This window comes from Daphnia pulex, chromosome 10 (assembly GCF_021134715.1).
Source record: "Daphnia pulex isolate KAP4 chromosome 10, ASM2113471v1".
Lineage (NCBI taxonomy): Eukaryota > Metazoa > Arthropoda > Branchiopoda > Diplostraca > Daphniidae > Daphnia > Daphnia pulex.
The window spans coordinates 7,749,532-7,773,064 of NC_060026.1; the positions used below are offsets into that span (position 1 = coordinate 7,749,532).

The following is a 23,533-nucleotide window of genomic DNA, read 5'->3' on the forward strand; positions in this document are numbered from 1 at the left end:
TCCATTCTTCAATTGACACACAACTGCATTCCAAGTCCATCTTTAAATGCTTTATACATGAATTCAACAATTTGATCTAAAATTAATACGATAGAACTTACACTGAGGTCGAAAGCAGTTTTGATAAAAATAAATCTCAAGATATTTATTGTTTTCCTTTACGTTATACAAAATGAAAACTTTGCCAAATTTCAATACAACATATCAAGAGTAGAAACTGATAATATGCAAAAAACCAGATAATTGGATAGCTGCCTAAAAATTTACGACAATTTGCAGGGATTGCTCGATATGTTGTCTTTGTTTGCAACGTCGAATTTCATTTCCAACTCGGTGATTGTGATCATCATCTTTTTCCGGATGCACTGAATTTCGGTTTTCAACTTGGTTTCCGCATGGACAAGACGAGAGTTCAACTGGTTGATTTAGATATAGACATTTGCTTCCTTTCAAAATCGTTTGGGAGTGAATAAGTGACTCAAATGGAATTACTTTAGCACTAAAGCTGATATAATTACTTGATAGACTCGAGCTCTTCCTCCTTATCGGTAAGTGTTCCATATCGAGATGGATTCGTTCATCTCAGCTGAAATTCCATGAGTTGAACGCGATATTCTTCACCTTTACGAGCCTGAATGTTATAAAAAAAAGAATTGTTAATCAAATTATCTAAATCATTTTATGTCAATATACGTACAGCCTCTGAATTTCTTTGTATGCCAACTCTTCACGTTCGTTTTCTAGACGGCGATATTCAATTTCTAACTCATGGAATCTGCAGTTGAGTTCAGAGTACTGGCTCTTAAGCTCAGCGTTCTCATCTAGTAAAGGAAATATTGTCAGAAAATAACAAGTGAAACTCGGAAAATATGAACTTACCGCCCAATTTCTTGTTTTAACGGGTAAGCTGATCTTTCAGTTCGCAAGTTTTGCCCGGTTCGTGAGTCAAATGGGAAATCTGTCGCCTTGTTACGATTATCTCTCTTGGAAGCGTAGTAAAGGACAGTCAGCTCAATCTCATCCAATTTGAATTTGTTGAATTGTTTGAAATGTTGATGAGCTCCAGTTGCTTGCGGCGGTGCTATTAGCCTGGATTAATCAAGTTTCAATTATAAAACTTCGCTTTTTTTAGTGTTTTGATTAATTACCTTCTCCAAATCGATAATGAGAACGTCTACCTCACTCTGTAGACGTGACGTCCTCTTCTCCAAACCTGAGCATTTGGAAATCAAAGCACTGATCTGTTTTTCAGTTATGTAACCTGGATTTGAAATTTGCGCCTAACAAACAGGAAATGAATCACGAACCGTTTTCATCAAATCGAAGGGGAAATTTGTAAGTCCTACCTGATTTCTTCGATCTCTTCGGTAAGAAAAGTGAAGGCATGTTCGTACTTGGATGCGTTCTTTGTCGTCAAAGCGACGACGCAGATGTTCGAATTGATTTGGCTTGAGCTGAGTTGGTCTTCAAATAGCTGATATTTTCGTAGCTGAATTTCAGCTATCGAACTTCCTTGGTTCAATGTTTTCCTGTTGACAAAATAAATTTATTGTGATCATTTTCCTTTAACAAATTGTAAATTAACCGTTGTCTAAAAGTATACAAACGAGTTTTGTGGCTGCTGATGTCGATAATATGCTGTTGAGCTCTTCCACTTAGAGTGTGTACTCATGAACGTGCAACTCTAACTTTTCTACTTGCTTGGTGTACGTTTTAACTGGCCTGGAAAAATAAACAATGATTTAAGAATAATTATTCCGTCCTGTTCAAGAAGAATCTACAATGGGATCATACCCTTTCTTTGTAGGCTGACTCAACTTGAGACATAAGCTCGACTGCAGAGACAACAGAAGACAACAGCTCCTTCTGCAACTTTGACTTCTCTTTATCAGCCCTGAATGAACTACTTGATGAATCTTTGCTGGGAGAATAATCAATTGGGCGTTTCTTAGCTCTGTTCTTGAGATTTAACTTCTTCGCCTAGATATTTTCAAAATAGAGAATTATTCTTCTCGTCGTGTCACATCAAAACGCTTTGACTAAAAATTACCTTTAACTTCTTCGCTACTGTATAGTGAATTATTCTTTCCAATGACTTATTCCTTGGCAATGTCAAGGATATTTCTTTTATTACTCGGCTGAAAGAACAGAAGCAGAATTATGAAAAAAACATTTGTTCTCACAGAAAAAACAAACAATTCTTACCTTAACTGAATGCTATCACTTCCAGAAGCAGCCAATCTTCCCAAACTTCTCACAAGAAATAACCAGATAGCCAGTTCCATAAGCTCAATAACTACACAGGGGCTTCCGATATACCCAGCTCCTCCAGTGAAAAACATCTTTTCAGTCAACATACCTATAATAATAAACATAATTATACAAAAATATTTGTTCTAGCACAAAAACAACAATTCTTACCTTTCCAAATTAAGGAAAAAACAGATGTCTACAACAAGTTTCTTGGAAAAGAAAACATATCGTCTGCGTCACAAACATAATTATTCATTTGAAAACAAATGACAAACGACAGTCGTTTAGAACATTAAATGATATGGAAGCCCAAAACTTGCCAAAACCAGAGCAATAGATCTCTGGTCGGTTCACGGCTGTGTTGGCTTCCCTATCCCGGTTTCAGGGTAAACGTAAGCCGATTTGGAAACTTTAAAAAGCGCCTCTAGTGAGTGTGTCAGCTACAACGTCCAGCTACTTTTGAGAGCCTAGATGGCTCTTTTTAAAGTTTCCCGTAGGGATTCTATCTAGTCACAGTCGAAGGAGGCTCAGTTTCGACACGCCACCGCTACGATACAAATCGCTATTCAAACGTACGAAAAAAGGTTGTATTCTTCAACACGAAACGTACCGAAATGTTACGCAAAATGCCTTTACTTTTTATAGACATAGATTGCTCGCAGAAATCTCTTTCAGATAGATGTAATTTCCAGGGGTATCTGTGTTTTTACACAGCGTTTTCCCTGTAAAATCGTAGTCGCCAAAAACGCGCCACTAGCTTTCGATGGCCACCGCTATTCCCGCCAAAGACGCACTAATCTTTATTTTATGCCGCTAGATGCGCCACATTGGGGCTCATTTTCCCGGCTTGAAGCGCGTCAACCCAAGAAGCTAGTTTCCAGGCCTACTAGAAGTGAGTTCGGTAGTAGTTTTAACGACTGTCCGGCGGCCTTATACATACATGTAGATCCAAAAAAGCGTCCGGTTTGTTTGTTTACGTTTGAACATGGTTTGAATGTTATTAAACTTAAACTTAAAATAAAAAATAACAATAAAATAAAATAAAACAATTAAAATAATAAAATAACAACAACATATCTTCTAAAACAAAGTAAGTTTTCCTATGTGTTTAGACAAACAAATTGGTTATTTACACATTTTTTGGTATGCCTCAAGTCCATATAGATATGTAGAATTTCAATTTTTGAGTGTGATCTACAACAATTGACAAACATTTCTTACTGAAATATTTCTTTTTCCTTTTTAGATGCCTGGAGAAGTTCAAATGGAAGACGAAGCTGAGACTTTCACATTCCAGGCCAAGATTGCTCAGCTTATGAGCTTGATTATCAACACCTTCTATAGTCGATCTCCAACTCCTCAAATGCCCTAGACAAGATCCGTTATGAATCCCTGACTGACCCAAGCAAGTTGGACAGAGGTAAGGATCTTAAAATCAAGATTGTCCTCAACAAGAATGCTGACTCACTCTCGACATCACAAGATGTCCACAAGAGCATCAAACGGTAACGTCACTGTAGGGGAGCGCATGGATCCTTACAGTGACTCGTGGAACAGCTCCAGGTTGGATGATTCGACTACAACGACGTTGAGTAGTGTCAACTCGACGCTGGAGGACTTGGTGAGACAACAACAACAACCCAAATCGGTACAACAAAACTTGAATTCGTGATTTTATTAAAATTCTTACAAAAATAAATTTAATTCGCCCTTATAGTTAACTACGGCAACTGATTCGGACATGGAGTCCAAGTTTTCGGCCAAGGTTCTGGTAATGCTGCCCGTCTTCCGCTTCCTGCAGTTGCTGTGTGAGAATCACAATCGAGACCTGCAGAACTTTTTGCGGGCCAATTCCAACAAAAACAGTTACAATTTAGTGTCTCTGACACTAAATTCTCCATGTCATCGACTGCATTTGCGGATCGACGACGGGCGAACTGGGTCTGCTCGGCCTCTACATTAATGAGCACAACGTCACCCTCATCAACCAAACCCTGGAAACATTGACGGAATAGTGCCAAGGACCTTGTCACGAAAACCAAAACTGCATCGCCACTCACGAGTCGAATGGACTGGACATCATCACGGCTCTTCTTCTTACCGACATCAATCCATTAGGTAACAATTTCCTTTCATTAATTTGATTCTAATAATTATTTGATCAATTATTTAGGACAACGGAGAATGGATCTTGTTTTAGAGTTGAAAAACAACGCCTCCAAGTTGTTGCTGGCCGTCATGGAGAGTCGTGGCGACAGCGAGAACGCGGAAAGGATCCTGTACAACATGAATCCTCGCCAATTGGTGGACGTCGCCTGCAAAGCCTATCACCAAAAGTTGGTCGGTGGAGAAGAGGCGGCCAATCCGAAAGAAGTCGCCAGTCGGCCACAACATTTACATTTTGTGACACCAGTTGGCGCAGCACAACAAAGAATTGGCCGCCCTGATGAAACCGCCGCCAGTGGACGGAGTTAGCGGTGATGCGGCCCTGCAGTACTACGCCGATCACACGGCGCAAATCGAAATTGTCCGTCACGACCGGACGATGGAGCAGATTGTCTTCCCCATTCCGGAGCGGAAATGTGCGAGTATTTGACCAACGACACGAAAGTGCGCGTCTTCCACACGGCGGAGCGCGACGACCAGGGATCGAAAGTGGCCGCCTTCTTCGAAGGAGTCGACGACATGTTTGACGAGATGAAATGGCAGAAGAAATTGCGCGGACAGCCGTTCCTCTTTTGGGTCAGCTCGCACATGTCCATCCTCTTCAATTTGGCCGTCATTATCAACTTGATTGTCGCCTTCTTTTACCCGTTTGACACTGACGGACCGGCTCCTGATCCTGGCACTCACCTCTCAGGTCTGCCCACCTTTAAACAGTGACTCCCATTTCCATCTTTTCAACGATCTTTTCCATTTATTAATTCAGGTCTCATCTGGGCCGTCATGCTCCTATCCGCCGCTGTGGCCATCACGTTACCCAAACCGTCGGGTATCAGGACTCTCGTCATGACAGTCATCCTCCGGCTTATTTGCTCAGCCGGCCCTCAACCCACACTGATGCTCCTTGGCACCGCCGCGGTAGTGTTGAAGGGCGTCCATCTGCTGAGCATCATGGCTCATGGGCAACGCCGGGACATTCCAGCGGAGCGTCAGACAAATCTGCACGGACACGGAGATTGTCTACCACGTCGTTTACCTCATCTTTTGCTTCCTCGGACTCAGCACCCATCCGTTCTTCTTCTCCGTCCTTTTGTTTGACGTCGTCTACCGCAACACAAACTCAGTTTCTCTCAATTGTTCTTATTTCAGCGTTTTTGTGAACTGGAATGAGGGTATTCATATGATAAAACTAGTCTTATTGTCTTAAAATCATGGCTTTACTACCCTCATTCTTGGCATTGTATAACTACGTGTTACGAGTTGGAATTTAATACAACCAATCGCGGTTTGCTATATAAAAACCTTTGTTCGATTTCTCTCCATACCCCTGCTTGTGACAGCTATCCAACGACACCGAGTTTCGAATAGAAAAGCGGTACATAGAGCTTAACATTTCGGTCATGAGAAATGATTTTAGAAAAATGATGACGAATGGAATTGGTTATCCGTGGAGGATAATCCGCTGAGTAGATCCGCGGAGTTGGTTGCATAAATTTACTTAGAATGCTTCGTAAGAAATTCACTAGGCTACTCAACTAAGTTGATCCATAAATCACACTTCGCTAATCTATAAGTGAGTTGATGAAAATTCTGCCCTCTCTTCATTAGAAAACAAAATTTGTTGCCTAGATAGTCCGGCTTTAAAGTTGCATTCAATGTCTTCAATTCCAACATGATAGGGATCCAAATGATACAAGTTGTGAAAATGGTCAAAAGGTAACCGAAAAAAAAATAGTTAGGCGTGCTCCTGGATTACAGTTACACCCCAAAATGATGTTTATAATAAGCGCCGAGCCATAGACAAAGACCACTGGTTGATGCTGTGCTATCCTTTTAGCCCTATCCCTACTGACCCCGAGCTCCCGTATCGATTGTAGTGCCTCTAGCGGATAAACTGCTGTACTGCACCGTGGCTACGAAGGGTTTTGCAGACGAAGATTGTTTTCCTTCTGTCTTGGTAAAATTCTTTGCTGGCGTTTAACAGTTTAAGGTAATTTTGCCTTAAAAATTTTTATTAAGAAGTCAAATTGTATTAAATTTTGACATTAGCTAATTACAAAAGCAGAGAAATCAATTGAATCATTGCAATTGAATAGAAGTAAGCAGAGTGTAGAGATGAAAACGTACACTAGAGGGCAGGACAAGTAATACGGGGTTGGAGAAATCGGAGGAAGGGTAGCAAGAATTCTGGCGACAGTTGGCCATGTTAATTTTCTTATGAAGAGCTTCAACCAGTGGTCTTTGTCTATGGCCGAGCAATCACCCTACATTGCGCGAAAAAATACTTAACCTATATATAACCTTTCTCCGAACCCCCAAAAATTTATTATGCACACTCCCTCATTTAATTAAGTTAAACCCCAAAAGTCCCGGAGGGAAACTGGCGACGCTAGGCGCGAGGCACAATTTCCACTTCACAATTCTGACAGGCCCCGCCCTAAAACCCCCTGAAAATCGGCTTACGTTTATGGAAGCCCAAAACCGCCACTTTTTCAATATAATAATGATTTTCAAAATATCATTATATAAAACAGAAAAGAATATATAAAAAAAAAAATTCAATATAAAACTGAAAAAAGTATTATATAAAAACCAAAAAGAGTGTAATATAAAAAACAAAAAGTTGATATAAAAAGCAAAAAAAGTCAATATATATAAAAAAATATTCAATATATATAAAAAAATGCAATATAAAAACTGAAAATGTATTATATTAAAAGCAAAAAGAGTATAATATAAAAAACAAAAAGTTGATATAAAAAGCAAAAAAAAGTCAATATAAAACCCCAAAAAAGTTCAATATATAATCCCAAAAAAGTTCAATATAAAAACGGCAGCCACCTAGCGGTCAAAATAATTACTTCATGCCACATCTCCACCCCCTTTATAGCCAGTTTGAATCCAGTAGTACAAACGGGGATTTAATCACAAAATAAAAAAACGAGCAAGCGCTTAAATAACGCTACCTAATGCACGTCGCTCTAAATTATTATTTTTTTAAATGTAAAGCGAAGTAAAACGACTGCGGCTGACTGCGGCGACTGGTCAGACGAGTAACGTGAGCCCGTCCGATTTTTTAAAGCGCTTATCGCTGGTCCGTCCACTATTTTAGCGCTGTCGCCCGTTCGCTGTTTTCGGCGGCTCATTATAAGCTTGCGAAAAATAAGCCATTCAAATGATTTGCACTAAGCGCGCGTTGCGCTAGCAATTGGTTTGCGATAAACTTGCGCGCGATGCGCTAAATATATATTTAGCGCAATTTATTTCATTGTATTATTTACGAAACGCCCAAGCGCTTCGTTAATAAAAGTAATCAATGTTACAGGGAAAACGATTGCGGCGACTGGACAAGTTGTGCACACCCGTTGATAATTTTAGCGCTTGTCTCGAGTCCGTTTATAACTTACGAAACACGCAAGCGTTAAAATAAATGTTTAACGCTTCTTGCGCGATATGCGCTCAATTTGAGCGTATTATTTAATCCTATATTTAAAAAAGCGAAAGCGCTTAAATAACGCTACTTAATGCGAATGGCTCTAAATTATTTGTTTGTATTGAATGCAAAGGGAAACCACTGCTTTGACTGGTTAGACGAGTAATGCGAGCCCGTCCGCTATTTCCGCTGGTCCTTCCGCTGTTTTCGGCGGATCATTGCGTGAAAAATAATTAATTGAAATGTTTCGCGCTAGATCTAGCGCTATCGAAGTGATCGTGGGACTAGCTATGTGTTTCCGATAAACTTGCGCGTGATGCGCTATATTTAGGGCAATTAATTTCATTGCATTATTTAGGAAACGCGCAAGCGTTTCGTTAATTTTAATAAAATGTTGCGAAAGGGAAAACGATTACCGCAAATGGACGAGACGGTACGAGAAGCGCGCGCCCGTACATCATATAAGCGCTTGTCGCGAGTCCGTTCGCTATCTTATTAGCGCTAATTGTCGCCCGTCCAAAGTTTTATACGGCTCGCTGGGCCAAACATTTTAAATAGTTCGCGCTAGGTGTAGCGCTTTCTAAGCGCACATTGCGCTAGTAATTAACTAAAGATTAACTTGCTTTTAAGATTTAAGTTAAATGAGGGAGTGTGCATAATAAATTTTTGGGGGTTAGGGGTAAGGTTATATATAGTTTAAGTATTTTTTCGCACAATGTATGGTGATTGCTGGGCGATTATTATAGACATCATTTTGGGGTGTAACTATAATCCAGGAGCACGCCTAACTAGGCCTATTTTTTTTTCGGTTACCTTTTGACCAGTTTCACAACATGTATCATTTGAATCCCTATCATGTTGGAATTGAAGCCATTTAATGCAACTTTAAAGCCGGACTATCTAGGCAAAAATTTTGTTTTCTAATGAAGAGAGGGCAGAATTTTCTTCAACTCACTTATAGATTAGCGAAGTGTGATTTATGGATCAACTTAGTTGAGTACCCCAGTGAATTTCTTACGAAGCATTCTAATTTATGCAGCCAACTCCGCGGATCTATTCAGCGGATTATCCTCCACGAATAAGCAATTCCATTCGTCATCATTTTACTAAAAACATTTCTTATGATCAAAATGTTAAGCTCTATGGACCGCTTTTCTATTCGAAACTCGGTGTCGTTGGATATCTGTCACAAGAAGGGGTATGGAGAGAAATCGAATAAAGTTTTTAGATAGCAAACCGCGATTGGTTGTATTAAATTCCAACTCTTAGTTATACAATGCCAGGAATGAGGGAGCAACGCAATGAAGTTTAGCCATGATTTTTAAGACAATAATATTAGTTTTATTATATGAATGTCCTCATTCCAGTTCGAAAAAAACGCTGAAATAAGAACAATTGGGAGAAACTGAGTTTGCGTTTTATAACAGTAATTGACACGTTTAATCGCCTTTCTCCAGCGAGAAGCATCTTCATTATTCTCCAATGGCGGCATCTCTTCTTCGGCTTGGGCTTCCTCACCACCAGAAGGGACATCATCTTCATCGATACCCAAACCCAATTTGATCATGTGGTAGATACGAGAAGCATGGACGGCTGGCTCTTCCAGGGAGAAACCAGATGACAGCAGAGAAGTTTCAAACAGCAACATGACCAAATCCTTGACGGCTTTGTCGTTCTTGTCAGCCTCTGCTTGGACGCGCAGGGCTTCGACGATGGGCATTTCACGAGAAATGTTGAGAGGAAAATCCTCAGAGTCGACGACTCTCTTCATGAAGTTGAGGTACTCGGGTATGAGCTCCTCGCAGTTGTCCATGATAAAGACACGGCGGACGTACAACTTGATGCGGTTCTCATGCTTGCGGTTCTCAAACAGATGGAAAGGAGCACGGCGTGGGACGAAGAGGAGAGCGCGGAACTCGAGCTGGCCTTCAATAGAGAAATGCTTGACAGCAAGATGATCATCCTAGTCATTGGTCCATGACTTGTAGAACTTTCCGTATTCTTTCTGGCTGATGTAATCGGGATTGCGAGTCCAGACGGGCTTGGTCTTGTTGAGTTCCTCATCAGCAGAGTATTTCTCCTTGATGGTCTTCTTCTTCTTCTTGCCAGCCTCCTTGTCGGCTTCCTCATCCTCACCAACATCTTCGACCTTTGGTTTCTCCTCGTTGTCATCCTTCTTTTCCTCCTCTTAGCCTCATCGTCGCACTTCCTTGTCGCGCTACTTCTCAACCAATAGTTTGATTTGGTAGCAAATGAACTGTGAGTTCTTCTTGACAACCTCCTTGACTTTCTTCTCCTCCAGGTAATCCATCGCATCTTCCTGTCAATAAAGAAAAAAAAACAGGCATGAGCATATTGGATACTATGCCATGAACATACCTTCAAGTGGAGGACAATCTTGGTTCCTCTACTCATGGGTTCTCTGTGATTAGGCTTGATGGTGAAAGAACAACAGGCTGACGATTCCCAAAAGTACTGCTCATCATCATTGTGCTTGGAATGAACTGTCACCTTGTCGGCAACCAGGTAAGCAGAGTAGAAACCCACACCAAACTGACCAATCATGGAGATGTCAGCTCCGGCAGAGAGGGCTTCCATGAAAGCTTTAGTTCCAGACTTGGCAATAGTACCCAAGTTTTTAACCAAATCAGCCTTGATAATGCCGATACCACTAAAGAAAAACAGAACAGTCAAATTTGTGTTCAAAGAGGAGGAACTAAATTTCTCAACTTACATTTACATGAGAGTGAGACTACAGTCATCCTTGTTGGGGACAATCTTGATTTTAAGATCCTTACCGCTGTCCAACTTGCTTGGGTCAGTCAGGGATTCATAACGGATCTTGTCTAGGGCATTTGAGGAGTTGGAGATCAACTATAGAAGGTGTTGATAATCAAGCTCATAAGCTGAGCAATCTTGGCCTGGAATGTGAAAGTCTCAGTTTCGTCTTACATTTTAACTTCTCCAGGCATCAAAAAAGGAAAAGGAAAATATTTCAGTAAGAAATTTTTGTCAATTGTGGTAGATCACACTCAAAAATTGAAATTCTACATATCTATGAACTTGAGGCATACCAAAAAATGTGTAAATAACCAATTTGCTTGTCTAAACCAGTATTATAACTTACTTTGCTTTAAAACGTAAACAAACAAACCGGACGCTTTTCTGTTCACGTTGGGTGGGGATCTACATGTATACAAGGCCGTCGGGCACTCGTAAAAACTGCCACCAAATTCGCTTCTTGTTAGGCCTGCAAATGTGATCCATTTTAAAGAGATTTATTTTTTAAATCTAATGCCTACAAAATTTTTGCGTGATTGGTGTCACAATTACGTAAATTTAAGTGTCTAATTACTGCAAGTTAATTTTTGACTAGAAGGGAAACAGTTCTGTACAGGCCAGTGGCGCTAGTAGTATGCTTCCGATAAGCATAGCGCGCCACCGTGCACAAACGCTTTAAAGCCAAATTCTGTTTCTCACATGTTCAGTCGCGTGGCCGCAGAGCACCAGAGAGGAGGTGCTGAAGTTTTTTTTTTAATTATTTTTTTGTGTTTTTAGCTTTGGATAACAAATGGATTATTGTGAGCTCAAATGTGTTTTTTTTTATTGTGAAGTCGGATTTGGCTGAATTGTATGGGCTAGCTGGGGTAGTGCCCATTTTTGAAATTTCTTGGTTTGTGTTTTTGCCCTGGATACCAAATGGATTATTGTGAGCTCTACTGTATTTTTTTATTGTTAAGTCGGATTTTGCTGAATTGTATGGGCACCCAGATGCTGGGGTAGTGCCCATTTTTTAAATTCCTTTTCCGTTGAGACCTACCCCTTTTGTCAACAACAAATCATTGAGAAGATTGCTGTTGTGTAGAGACTGCGAATAACCTTTGCGAACTGAAATTGGACTAATACTTTTGAAAATTAGTACTGCGGACAAGATTTACAATTACTAAAGAACTATTTGAAATTTTCTGTTGTATTTTGAAAGTTCATTAGGGACATTTTAATCTAATGTAAATAGAACTTCAACTTTTCACTATTAACATAGTACTGCGAACAACTATTGCAGTTAGGTTAGGACTGCGAAAAACCTTTTTCAATTACTGCAACACTTTACGATTCCATTTCTACTGTGACTAACCTTTTACAATTGGTATAGGATTTGGATACTTTTTACAATTCAATTTACACTGCGTGCAACCTTTTACAATTAGATGGACTGAGAACAACTTTTAGCATTTCAAATAGGACTGCGAACAACTTTTACCATTACAGTTAGTATTTTTCCATTCTATTTTTTGGTTCATTAGGGATATCCCGCCTTCAGTAAATCCATTTGACACTTCATTGCAATGTCAACAAAGTTTTTTATTAATTATTTGTTGATCCCTTCTTTAATAAGGAAATGACTAATTTTTGCATTCACAATTATATTTATCTGCCTGTTTATTTTATTTCATTATAGAAATGTTTTAGTATTCTTCATCCTACAAATCTTCAAATTCTTCGTCTACATTCCTGTTTTCTGATTCTCTATTGCTACCTGAAGAACGAAAATTAAGTTTTTTAATTCTTTTTTGTTAGTAGAAAATTAATTACTTTGGCCGTCAGTTTCTTTTAAATGTTGTTTCAGTAAATCCGTAGTCTTGTCGTGGATGACATAGCCATCAGTTTTGAAATTTTCACCAGGCTTATGAAACTGAACCTTTTTCATCAGCTCAGTGATTGTACTGTCACTGTCTGAATCCTGTTCTATGGGGAGAACAAATCGAAGTGTTAAATTTGGAACTGACACTAGCCATTTTCAATATTTTGGTTCTTTGTTCTTTCCCTTTCCTCTTGTTTTGAAAAGCTAAAAGTGAAAAAAATTAATGTTGTCATTTCAGATACAACCACAAATAAAATGGATACCTTTTCAATGAAGGTGAATGTAGGCCAAAAAGTATTAATCTCTGTTATTAATTAATTTAAACTTTACTTTCGACGAAGCACTATCTATAATGAATAGAACAGAAAGTGCTGGTTCAAGTGACACGAACATGACTGCTGTCATGTACTCACCAAGCCACCGAAAGAAAATAGTCAAATTAATCTAGAGATGGCAAAGAATAACGTTATGAGTATAGCTCAAAAATTAACTTAGCTATTTAAAAAAAATAATAATAAGTAAGGTTAAGTTCGTTTCAGTCTCGTTGTCGTAATTTATCCATTATTGCTATTCAAAATGACCACAATTAAACCATGATGCACCGCTGTATTTTTAGTATTACTTGTACCCCTTAGACAATACTTCTCATTCTGTTTCATCAGTTTTCCGCTAACCCACGATCCCACTTTCAAGAAAATGTCGGATAGAGCTCAAGAGGAGTTTAACAGCTTAATCACTTGCCTGGTGTGCACCAACACTTTTAACGAGACCGAAAATTCGCCTCGTACTCTTCCATGTGGACACATATTTTGCCTGAATTGTCTTGAGGTAAAATGGAATTCATTAAAAAAGTTATTTTCTGTTGCAATAGAAATGTATGCTTGTGCTTGCAAAGGAGAATTCTGAAACACCTATTTTTTTTCAAATGTGCTATCACATTAATTTATATTACGAATATATTTTGTTAGTGGAAGAAATCGGTATAATAGGTGATATAGATGTTTTTCCAATCAAAAAATAGTAGTCTAATCTTTTAGTCTACTACATTTTAGTTGGAATAACATCTATAATGCAATGATTAGTACTGACCCCTAAATTGTGTAGATCGAATAAAAAATAATTAGTACCCAATGTTCAATATTCCTTTAAAATTCGTTGAAAAATTTCCACTACTTGGATTTTTATTTATAGATAATTCTTCATTTTATTCCATTTTTGCGTAGAAATTAAGATGCAAGTAGTAGAAATATTTTAACATGTTTTAAGTAATATTATACATTAATGAGGGTTCGGTATTTATATGTCGTTAATAATTTATCGCCTTTTATTAGAGAATTTGTATTATAAATCATCTGGGGGGGAAGGAATTGATTTGCCCACTTTGCAAAAAGGATCATTCAATTACTTCTTCTATAAGAGAATCTACGTTGGAATCGTCTCAGACGTTGTACCTTGTGAAATTGCCAAGGGTGGTGGCACCCACTGCTACAGACAGTAGTTATTTATTCATTTATTTTAAAACTCAAAATAACAATAAATTACATTTACAGCAGCAGTAAAACCATCAAATCTTAACATTGAGCAACCTATCCTGCGTCCCCCCCCCCGTGGAGGATATAACCCCGCTACTAAATTACCCCACCCGTGACCAATGTATGTTATTGGACGCTGAGCCTAGAGACCAAGCGATGCCATCTGTAGGGAGGGCCCACGGTCATCCCGGTACGTTAAGTGATTCGTCGAGGCTATCTCTACGTAGAACACGCGGACGAGGGGAACTATTTGCGGAACCTACGCCAAGTAACAAAAAAATTCAACAATAACGGCACGGTCAATAAATTGATTTTTTTTTTAGGATATTCCCCGTATTCTCGAGTGAATTTGTCGAGAAGGATGAATTCCCCACCATCGGCCAGAAAATCGAAGGCATCTTCTTCAAGCCCGTCTCCACGTGCGGGATCACCAAATCCGGGACCGTTTAGACGATCCCTGTCACCTAGGCCAGGCCCGTCTACCCGATCGACGTCCCCAAGGCCAGGACCCTCTAGAAGATCGTGGTCGCCACCAAACTAAATTATGGGGGGGGGGGCGGAGAAATACTCCACTGTGAAGGAGGAACTACGTGGGAAAATGACGAAGAAATCTGATAAGACAACTATTTCAAGTAATCAAATTTAACTAAAGTTTTCGGAATTCGTACAGGGGAAATGTGGAAATTCTAATTCGTGAAAAATGTTTTTCATAGAGAAAAACGATTAGGAAACCAAGGATTTCTTCCTGTGCCACATTCGACACGATTTCTCTTCCGACGAACCCTATTATGCTCCAGAATTTTTTTATTGGGATATTCTGGAAGAAAACGGCCTCGGTTGGCGAAAAAATGTCGTTGTCAATTCGTTTCAATTACAACAAGGAAAGCGTACATGAAAAGCTGGTACAGCTGTATCCACGTCTCCGTGAGTGCCAACAAAAATATTACATCTGTGTAACAAGGGGGGGGGACGAAGCCAAGAGTTAAGAATGGTTAATGTGGGCCCAGCTTCTGGAACAACTATTACTGTAATATTTTACACCCAATTTTTTTCCTTTCAGCTATTAATATCTATTTTCTTATGCTAGCAATTACCAAAAACCCTGTACCTCGTCCCCATGGTAAGGGATATCAGCGTGGAAGGCGTCGCGGAAGAAGTCCGCGAAGAAGACCTGAAATGTGAATACTGCAGAAACATCTTCACAATGGCGGACTGGGATGACCACTTGGAGGGGATATGTCGGCGAGATGGTCGACAACAAAGTAATTACTTTTCTGTTCTCAATGATTTGTTGTTGACAAAAGGGGTAGGTCTCAACGGAAAAGGAATTTAAAAAATGGGCACTACCCCAGCATTTGGGCCCATACATTTCAGCAAAATCCGACTTAACAATAAAAAAATACAGTAGAGCTCACAATAATCCATTTGGTATCCAGGGCAAAAACACAAACCAAGAAATTTCAAAAATGGGCACTACCCCAGCTAGCCCATACAATTCAGCCAAATCCGACTTCACAATAAAAAAAAACACATTTGAGCTCACAATAATCCATTTGGTATCCAAAGCTAAAAACACAAAAAAATAATTAAAAAAAAAACTTCAGCACCTCCTCTCTGGTGCTCTGCGGCCACGCGACTGAACATGTGAGAAACAGAATTTGGCTTTAAAGCGTTTGTGCACGGTGGCGCGCTATGCTTATCGGAAGCATACTACTAGCGCCACTGGCCTGTACAGAACTGTTTCCCTTCTAGTCAAAAATTAACTTGCAGTAATTAGACACTTAAATTTACGTAATTGTGACACCAATCACGCAAAAATTTTGTAGGCATTAGATTTAAAAAATAAATCTCTTTAAAATGGATCACATTTGCAGGCCTAACAAGAAGCGAATTTGGTGGCAGTTTTTACGAGTGCCCGACGGCCTTGTATACATGTAGATCCCCACCCAACGTGAACAGAAAAGCGTCCGGTTTGTTTGTTTACGTTTTAAAGCAAAGTAAGTTATAATACTGGTTTAGACAAGCAAATTGGTTATTTACACATTTTTTGGTATGCCTCAAGTTCATAGATATGTAGAATTTCAATTTTTGAGTGTGATCTACCACAATTGACAAAAATTTCTTACTGAAATATTTTCCTTTTCCTTTTTTGATGCCTGGAGAAGTTAAAATGTAAGACGAAACTGAGACTTTCACATTCCAGGCCAAGATTGCTCAGCTTATGAGCTTGATTATCAACACCTTCTATAGTTGATCTCCAACTCCTCAAATGCCCTAGACAAGATCCGTTATGAATCCCTGACTGACCCAAGCAAGTTGGACAGCGGTAAGGATCTTAAAATCAAGATTGTCCCCAACAAGGATGACTGTAGTCTCACTCTCATGTAAATGTAAGTTGAGAAATTTAGTTCCTCCTCTTTGAACACAAATTTGACTGTTCTGTTTTTCTTTAGTGGTATCGGCATTATCAAGGCTGATTTGGTTAAAAACTTGGGTACTATTGCCAAGTCTGGAACTAAAGCTTTCATGGAAGCCCTCTCTGCCGGAGCTGACATCTCCATGATTGGTCAGTTTGGTGTGGGTTTCTACTCTGCTTACCTGGTTGCCGACAAGGTGACAGTTCATTCCAAGCACAATGATGATGAGCAGTACTTTTGGGAATCGTCAGCCTGTTGTTCTTTCACCATCAAGCCTAATCACAGAGAACCCATGAGTAGAGGAACCAAGATTGTCCTCCACTTGAAGGTATGTTCATGGCATAGTATCCAATATGCTCATGCCTGTTTTTTTTTCTTTATTGACAGGAAGATGCGATGGATTACCTGGAGGAGAAGAAAGTCAAGGAGGTTGTCAAGAAGAACTCACAGTTCATTTGCTACCAAATCAAACTATTGGTTGAGAAGTAGCGCGACAAGGAAGTGCGACGATGAGGCTAAGAGGAGGAAAAGAAGGATGACAACGAGGAGAAACCAAAGGTCGAAGATGTTGGTGAGGATGAGGAAGCCGACAAGGAGGCTGGCAAGAAGAAGAAGAAGACCATCAAGGAGAAATACTCTGCTGATGAGGAACTCAACAAGACCAAGCCCGTCTGGACTCGCAATCCCGATTACATCAGCCAGAAAGAATACGGAAAGTTCTACAAGTCATGGACCAATGACTAGGATGATCATCTTGCTCTCAAGCATTTCTCTATTGAAGGCCAGCTCGAGTTCCGCGCTCTCCTCTTCGTCCCACGCCGTGCTCCTTTCCATCTGTTTGAGAACCGCAAGCATGAGAACCGCATCAAGTTGTACGTCCGCCGTGTCTTTATCATGGACAACTGCGAGGAGCTCATACCCGAGTACCTCAACTTCATGAAGAGAGTCGTCGACTCTGAGGATTTTCCTCTCAACATTTCTCGTGAAATGCCCATCGTCGAAGCCCTGCGCGTCCAAGCAGAGGCTGACAAGAACGACAAAGCCGTCAAGGATTTGGTCATGTTGCTGTTTGAAACTTCTCTGCTGTCATCTGGTTTCTCCCTGGAAGAGCCAGCCGTCCATGCTTCTCGTATCTACCACATGATCAAATTGGGTTTGGGTATCGATGAAGATGATGTCCCTTCTGGTGGTGAGGAAGCCCAAGCCGAAGAAGAGATGCCGCCATTGGAGAATAATGAAGATGCTTCTCGCTGGAGAAAGGCGATTAAACGTGTCAATTACTGTTATAAAACGCAAACTCAGTTTCTCCCAATTGTTCTTATTTCAGCGTTTTTTTCGAACTGGAATGAGGACATTCATATAATAAAACTAATATTATTGTCTTAAAAATCATGGCTAAACTTCATTGCGTTGCTCCCTCATTCCTGGCATTGTATAACTAAGAGTTGGAATTTAATACAACCAATCGCGGTTTGCTATCTAAAAACTTTATTCGATTTCTCTCCATACCCCTTCTTGTGACAGATATCCAACGACACCGAGTTTCGAATAGAAAAGCGGTCCATAGAGCTTAACATTTTGATCATAAGAAATGTTTTTAGTAAAATGATGACGAATGGAATTGCTTATTCGTGGAGGATAATCCGCTGAATAGATCCGCGGAGTTGGCTGCATAAATTAGAATGCTTCGTAAGAAATTCACTGGGGTACTCAACTAAGTTGATCCATAAATCACACTTCGCTAATCTATAAGTGAGTTGAAGAAAATTCTGCCCTCTCTTCATTAGAAAACAAAATTTTTGCCTAGATAGTCCGGCTTTAAAGTTGCATTAAATGGCTTCAATTCCAACATGATAGGGATTCAAATGATACATGTTGTGAAACTGGTCAAAAGGTAACCGAAAAAAAAATAGGCCTAGTTAGGCGTGCTCCTGGATTATAGTTACACCCCAAAATGATGTCTATAATAATCGCCCAGCAATCACCATACATTGTGCGAAAAAATACTTAAACTATATATAACCTTACCCCTAACCCCCAAAAATTTATTATGCACACTCCCTCATTTAACTTAAATCTTAAAAGCAAGTTAATCTTTAGTTAATTACTAGCGCAATGTGCGCTTAGAAAGCGCTACACCTAGCGCGAACTATTTAAAATGTTTGGCCCAGCGAGCCGTATAAAACTTTGGACGGGCGACAATTAGCGCTAATAAGATAGCGAACGGACTCGCGACAAGCGCTTATATGATGTACGGGCGCGCGCTTCTCGTACCGTCTCGTCCATTTGCGGTAATCGTTTTCCCTTTCGCAACATTTTATTAAAATTAACGAAACGCTTGCGCGTTTCCTAAATAATGCAATGAAATTAATTGCCCTAAATATAGCGCATCACGCGCAAGTTTATCGGAAACACATAGCTAGTCCCACGATCACTTCGATAGCGCTAGATCTAGCGCGAAACATTTCAATTAATTATTTTTCACGCAATGATCCGCCGAAAACAGCGGAAGGACCAGCGGAAATAGCGGACGGGCTCGCATTACTCGTCTAACCAGTCAAAGCAGTGGTTTCCCTTTGCATTCAATACAAACAAATAATTTAGAGCCATTCGCATTAAGTAGCGTTATTTAAGCGCTTTCGCTTTTTTAAATATAGGATTAAATAATACGCTCAAATTGAGCGCATATCGCGCAAGAAGCGTTAAACATTTATTTTAACGCTTGCGTGTTTCGTAAGTTATAAACGGACTCGAGACAAGCGCTAAAATTATCAACGGGTGTGCACAACTTGTCCAGTCGCCGCAATCGTTTTCCCTGTAACATTGATTACTTTTATTAACGAAGCGCTTGGGCGTTTCGTAAATAATACAATGAAATAAATTGCGCTAAATATATATTTAGCGCATCGCGCGCAAGTTTATCGCAAACCAATTGCTAGCGCAACGCGCGCTTAGTGCAAATCATTTGAATGGCTTATTTTTCGCAAGCTTATAATGAGCCGCCGAAAACAGCGAACGGGCGACAGCGCTAAAATAGTGGACGGACCAGCGATAAGCGCTTTAAAAAATCGGACGGGCTCACGTTACTCGTCTGACCAGTCGCCGCAGTCAGCCGCAGTCGTTTTACTTCGCTTTACATTTTAAAAAATAATAATTTAGAGCGACGTGCATTAGGTAGCGTTATTTAAGCGCTTGCTCGTTTTTTTATTTTGTGATTAAATCCCCGTTTGTACTACTGGATTCAAACTGGCTATAAAGGGGGTGGAGATGTGGCATGAAGTAATTATTTTGACCGCTAGGTGGCTGCCGTTTTTATATTGAACTTTTTTGGGATTATATATTGAACTTTTTTGGGGTTTTATATTGACTTTTTTTGCTTTTTATATCAACTTTTTGTTTTTTATATTATACTCTTTTTGCTTTTAATATAATACATTTTCAGTTTTTATATTGCATTTTTTAATATATATTGAATATTTTTTTATATATATTGACTTTTTTTTGGGTTTTATATTGACTTTTTTTGCTTTTTATATCAACTTTTTGTTTTTTATATTACACTCTTTTTGGTTTTTATATAATACTTTTTTCAGTTTTATATTGAATTTGTTTTTTATATATTCTTTTCTGTTTTATATAATGATATTTTGAAAATCATTATTATGTTGAAAAAGTGGCGGTTTTGGGCTTCCATATACGTTTACCCTAAAATCGAGATGGGGAAGCCAACACAGCCGTGAACCGACCAGGGATCTATTGCTCTGCCAATACCGCCACTTTTTCAATATAATAATGATTTTCAAAATATCATTATATAAAACAGAAAAGAATATATAAAAAACAAATTCAATATAAAACTGAAAAAAGTATTATATAAAAACCAAAAAGAGTGTAATATAAAAAACAAAAAGTTGATATAAAAAGCAAAAAAAGTCAATATAAAACCCAAAAAAAAGTCAATATATATAAAAAAAATTTCAATATATATAAAAAAAAATTCAATATAAAAACTGAACATGTATTATATTAAAACCAAAAAGAGTATAATATAAAAAACAAAAAGTTGATATAAAAAGCAAAAAAAGTCAATATAAAACCCCCAAAAAGTTCAATATAAAAACGGCAGCCACCTAGCGGTCAAAATAATTACTTCATGCCACATCTCCACCCCCTTTATAGCCAGTTTGAATCCAGTGGTATAGATGAATACGGGGATTTAATCACATAATTAAAAAACGATCAAGCGCTTAAATAACGCTACTTAATGCGCGTCGCTCTAAATTATTATTTTTTAAAATGTAATGCGAAATAAAACGACTGCGGCTGACTGCGGCGACTGGTCAGACGAGTAACGCGAGCCCGTCCGATTTTTTAAAGCACTCATCGCTGGTCCGTCCACTATTTAGCGCTGTCGCCCGTTCGCTGTTTTCGGCGGCTCATTATATGCGAAAAATAAGCCATCCCAATGTTTTGCGCTAAGCGCGCGTTGCGCTAGCAATTGGTTTGCGATAAACTTGCGCGCGATGCGCTAAATATATATTTAGCGCAATTTATTTCATTGTATTATTTACGAAACAACCAAGCGCTTCGTTAATTAAAATAATAAATGCGACAGAAAAAATGATTGCGGCGACTGGACAAGTTGCGCACACCCGTCGATAATTTTAGCGCTTTTCTCGAGTCCGTCTATAACTTACGAAACACGCAAGCGTTAAAATAAATGTTTAACGCTTCTTGCGCGATATGCGCTCTATTGGAGCGTAGGCTATTATTTAATCATATATTTAAAAAAGCGCAATCGCTTAAATAACGCTACTTAATGCGAATCGCTCTAAATTAACTTTTTGTATTTAATCCAAAGGAAAACGACTGCGCTGACTGGTTAGACGAGTAATGCGAGCCCTTTCCCTATTTCCGCTAGTCCTTTCGCTGTTTTCGGCGGATCATTATATACGTGAAAAATAATTCATTCAAATGTTTCACGCTAGATCTAGCGCTATCGAAGCGATCGTGGGACTAGCTATGTGTTTGCGATAAACTTGCGCGTGATGCGCTATATTTAGCACAATTTATTTTATTGCATTATTTAGGAAACCCGCAAGCGTTTCGTTAATTTTAATAAAAAGTTACGAAAGGGAAAACGATTACGGCAAATGGACGAGACGGGACGAGAAGCGCGCGCCCGTACATCATATTAGCGCTTGTATTAGCTTTGTTGAAATAACTAGCAAAAATAAATATTTAGCGCGAAAAATAATGAAGTCAATATATTTTGCGCTAGATCTGCGCTAAATATTTATTTCAGCAAATTATATGAGCGCTTCTTAATTTATGTAATGAACTTAATCCGGCTATTTAGCGCATTGAGCGCAAGTTAATCTTAAGTTTATCATAAGCGAGTTTACGATTTCGCAGCGCTAAAACTTTGACATTTTTTGCGCAGCGAAACAGCCTTGAACAGCGGACGGACGACGATAAGCGCTATAGGACAAGCAAAATTACTCGTGATAAGCGCTGAAATAATGGAGCCAGTCGCGCAATGGTTTTCTTTTCCTGAACCATTTAGTTAAATTAACGAAGCGCTTACGCGTTCCATAAAATGCTACGATGGAATGAATTGCGCTAAATAATTTAGCGCATCGCGCGCAAGTAAATCGCAAATACATCACTAGCGCCATGCGCGTTTATTTAGCGCTAGATGTAGAGTGAAAATGTGTTTTAATTATTTTTCGCATAATGAGCCGCTGAAAACAGCGGACGGGCAACAGCGCTAACCCAGCTTGAAGGACCAGCGATAAGCGCTCAAATTATTTAAGCGCAAGCCTATACGCCTAGCGCCGTTTTTTAATTAAAGATTAAATAAAATGCTCAAAATTTAGCATGTCGCGCGCAAGATGCGTATTATTTACAAAACGCGCATAACCCGTGCGCAGCGAGTCGCCTTATTAAACAGCGGACGGGCGACGATAAGCGCTACGACAAGTAAACTGACTCATGATAAGCGCTGAAATAATGGACGGGCACGTGCTACTCGTCCAGTCGCGCAATGGTTTTCTTTTCCGAAACCATTTACTTTAATTAACCAAGCGCTTGCGCGTTTCGTAAAAAAAATGAGATGCAATGAATTGCGCTAAATATATATTTAGCGCATCGCGTGTTAGTTTATCGCAAACAAATCGCTAGCGACACGCGCGCTTAGATATGGCGCTAGATCTAGCGCAAAACATTTGAATGGATTTTTTTCGCTTATAATGAGCCGTCGAAAACAGCGGACGGGCGACAGCGCTAAAATAGCGGACGGACCAGCGATAACCGCTGGAAAAAACAGACGGGCTCGCGTTACTCCTCTGACCAGTCGCCGCAGTCAGCCGCAGTCGTTTTTCTTCGCATTAAATTTAAAAAATAATAATTTAAAGCGATGCGCATTAAGTAGCGTTATTTAAGCGCTTACTCGTTTTTTAATTATGTGATTAAATAAAATGCTCAAATATGCGCTTATCGCGCAAGAATCCCCGTTTGTACTACTGGATTCAAACTGGCTATAAAGGGGGTGGAGATGTGGCATGAAGTAATTATTTTGACCGCTAGGTGGCTGCCGTTTTTATATTGAACTTTTTGGGATTATATATTGAACTTTTTTGGGTTTTATATTGACTTTTTTTGCTTTTTATATCAACTTTTTGTTTTTTATATTACACTCTTTTTGGTTTTTATATAATACTTTTTTCAGTTTTTATATTCTTTTCTGTTTTATATATTGATATTTTGAAAAAAAATTTATATTGAAAAAGTGGCGGTTTTGGGCTTCCATAAATACGAGACTTGTTTTCTCCGATTTCAAATTGATGTTGTTATTCTTGTTATTTTTAAAAACATTCCCAAGCTTTTCCAAGTTTTTTATCCACCTAGAAAGAATTGTGAAGTGGTGACGCAAAAAGGGGGGGGGGGGTGCCCGCTGACGTCCATGAGGGATTATTTTTAAAAACTGTTGGCCAATACCTTAATAGCCGTTCTAAATAGGCCTAGCAACTAAAACTGAAAACACTCCCGATTCAAATATGCGACAAACGTTTGATTCAAGTTATATTGAGTA

The 23,533-nt window shown here is 39.2% G+C and overlaps 3 long non-coding RNA genes and 3 pseudogenes across 5 annotated transcripts; 3 read left to right on the top strand and 3 right to left on the bottom strand.

The window, feature by feature from the left end:
• Positions 1–118: 118 nt before the first annotated feature.
• LOC124205401 lies at positions 119–2,615 on the bottom strand. 3 transcript variants are annotated; one of them, XR_006879303.1, is made up of 11 exons: positions 2,422–2,615; positions 2,206–2,359; positions 2,051–2,138; positions 1,795–1,980; positions 1,608–1,722; positions 1,347–1,529; positions 1,149–1,280; positions 880–1,089; positions 698–821; positions 519–631; positions 119–446 (listed from the first exon to the last, which is right to left on the bottom strand). It is a non-coding gene; the product is annotated as an uncharacterized LOC124205401 (long non-coding RNA). The 3 variants fall into 3 exon arrangements; XR_006879302.1 differs by having other exon boundaries at positions 1,604–1,722; positions 2,422–2,608; XR_006879304.1 differs by having other exon boundaries at positions 1,586–1,722; positions 2,422–2,585.
• Positions 2,616–3,161: 546 nt separating this feature from the next.
• LOC124205399 lies at positions 3,162–5,717 on the top strand (annotated as a pseudogene).
• Positions 5,718–9,155: 3,438 nt separating this feature from the next.
• LOC124205400 lies at positions 9,156–10,821 on the bottom strand (annotated as a pseudogene).
• Positions 10,822–12,127: 1,306 nt separating this feature from the next.
• On the bottom strand, positions 12,128–12,845 carry LOC124205403. Its single transcript, XR_006879306.1, has 3 exons — positions 12,755–12,845; positions 12,443–12,695; positions 12,128–12,386 (listed from the first exon to the last, which is right to left on the bottom strand). It is a non-coding gene; the product is annotated as an uncharacterized LOC124205403 (long non-coding RNA).
• LOC124205402 lies at positions 12,689–14,579 on the top strand. The gene is made up of 4 exons (XR_006879305.1): positions 12,689–13,319; positions 13,823–13,985; positions 14,042–14,291; positions 14,347–14,579. It is a non-coding gene; the product is annotated as an uncharacterized LOC124205402 (long non-coding RNA).
• A 1,596-nt stretch (positions 14,580–16,175) lies between these two features.
• LOC124203476 lies at positions 16,176–17,826 on the top strand (annotated as a pseudogene).
• Positions 17,827–23,533: the final 5,707 nt, after the last annotated feature.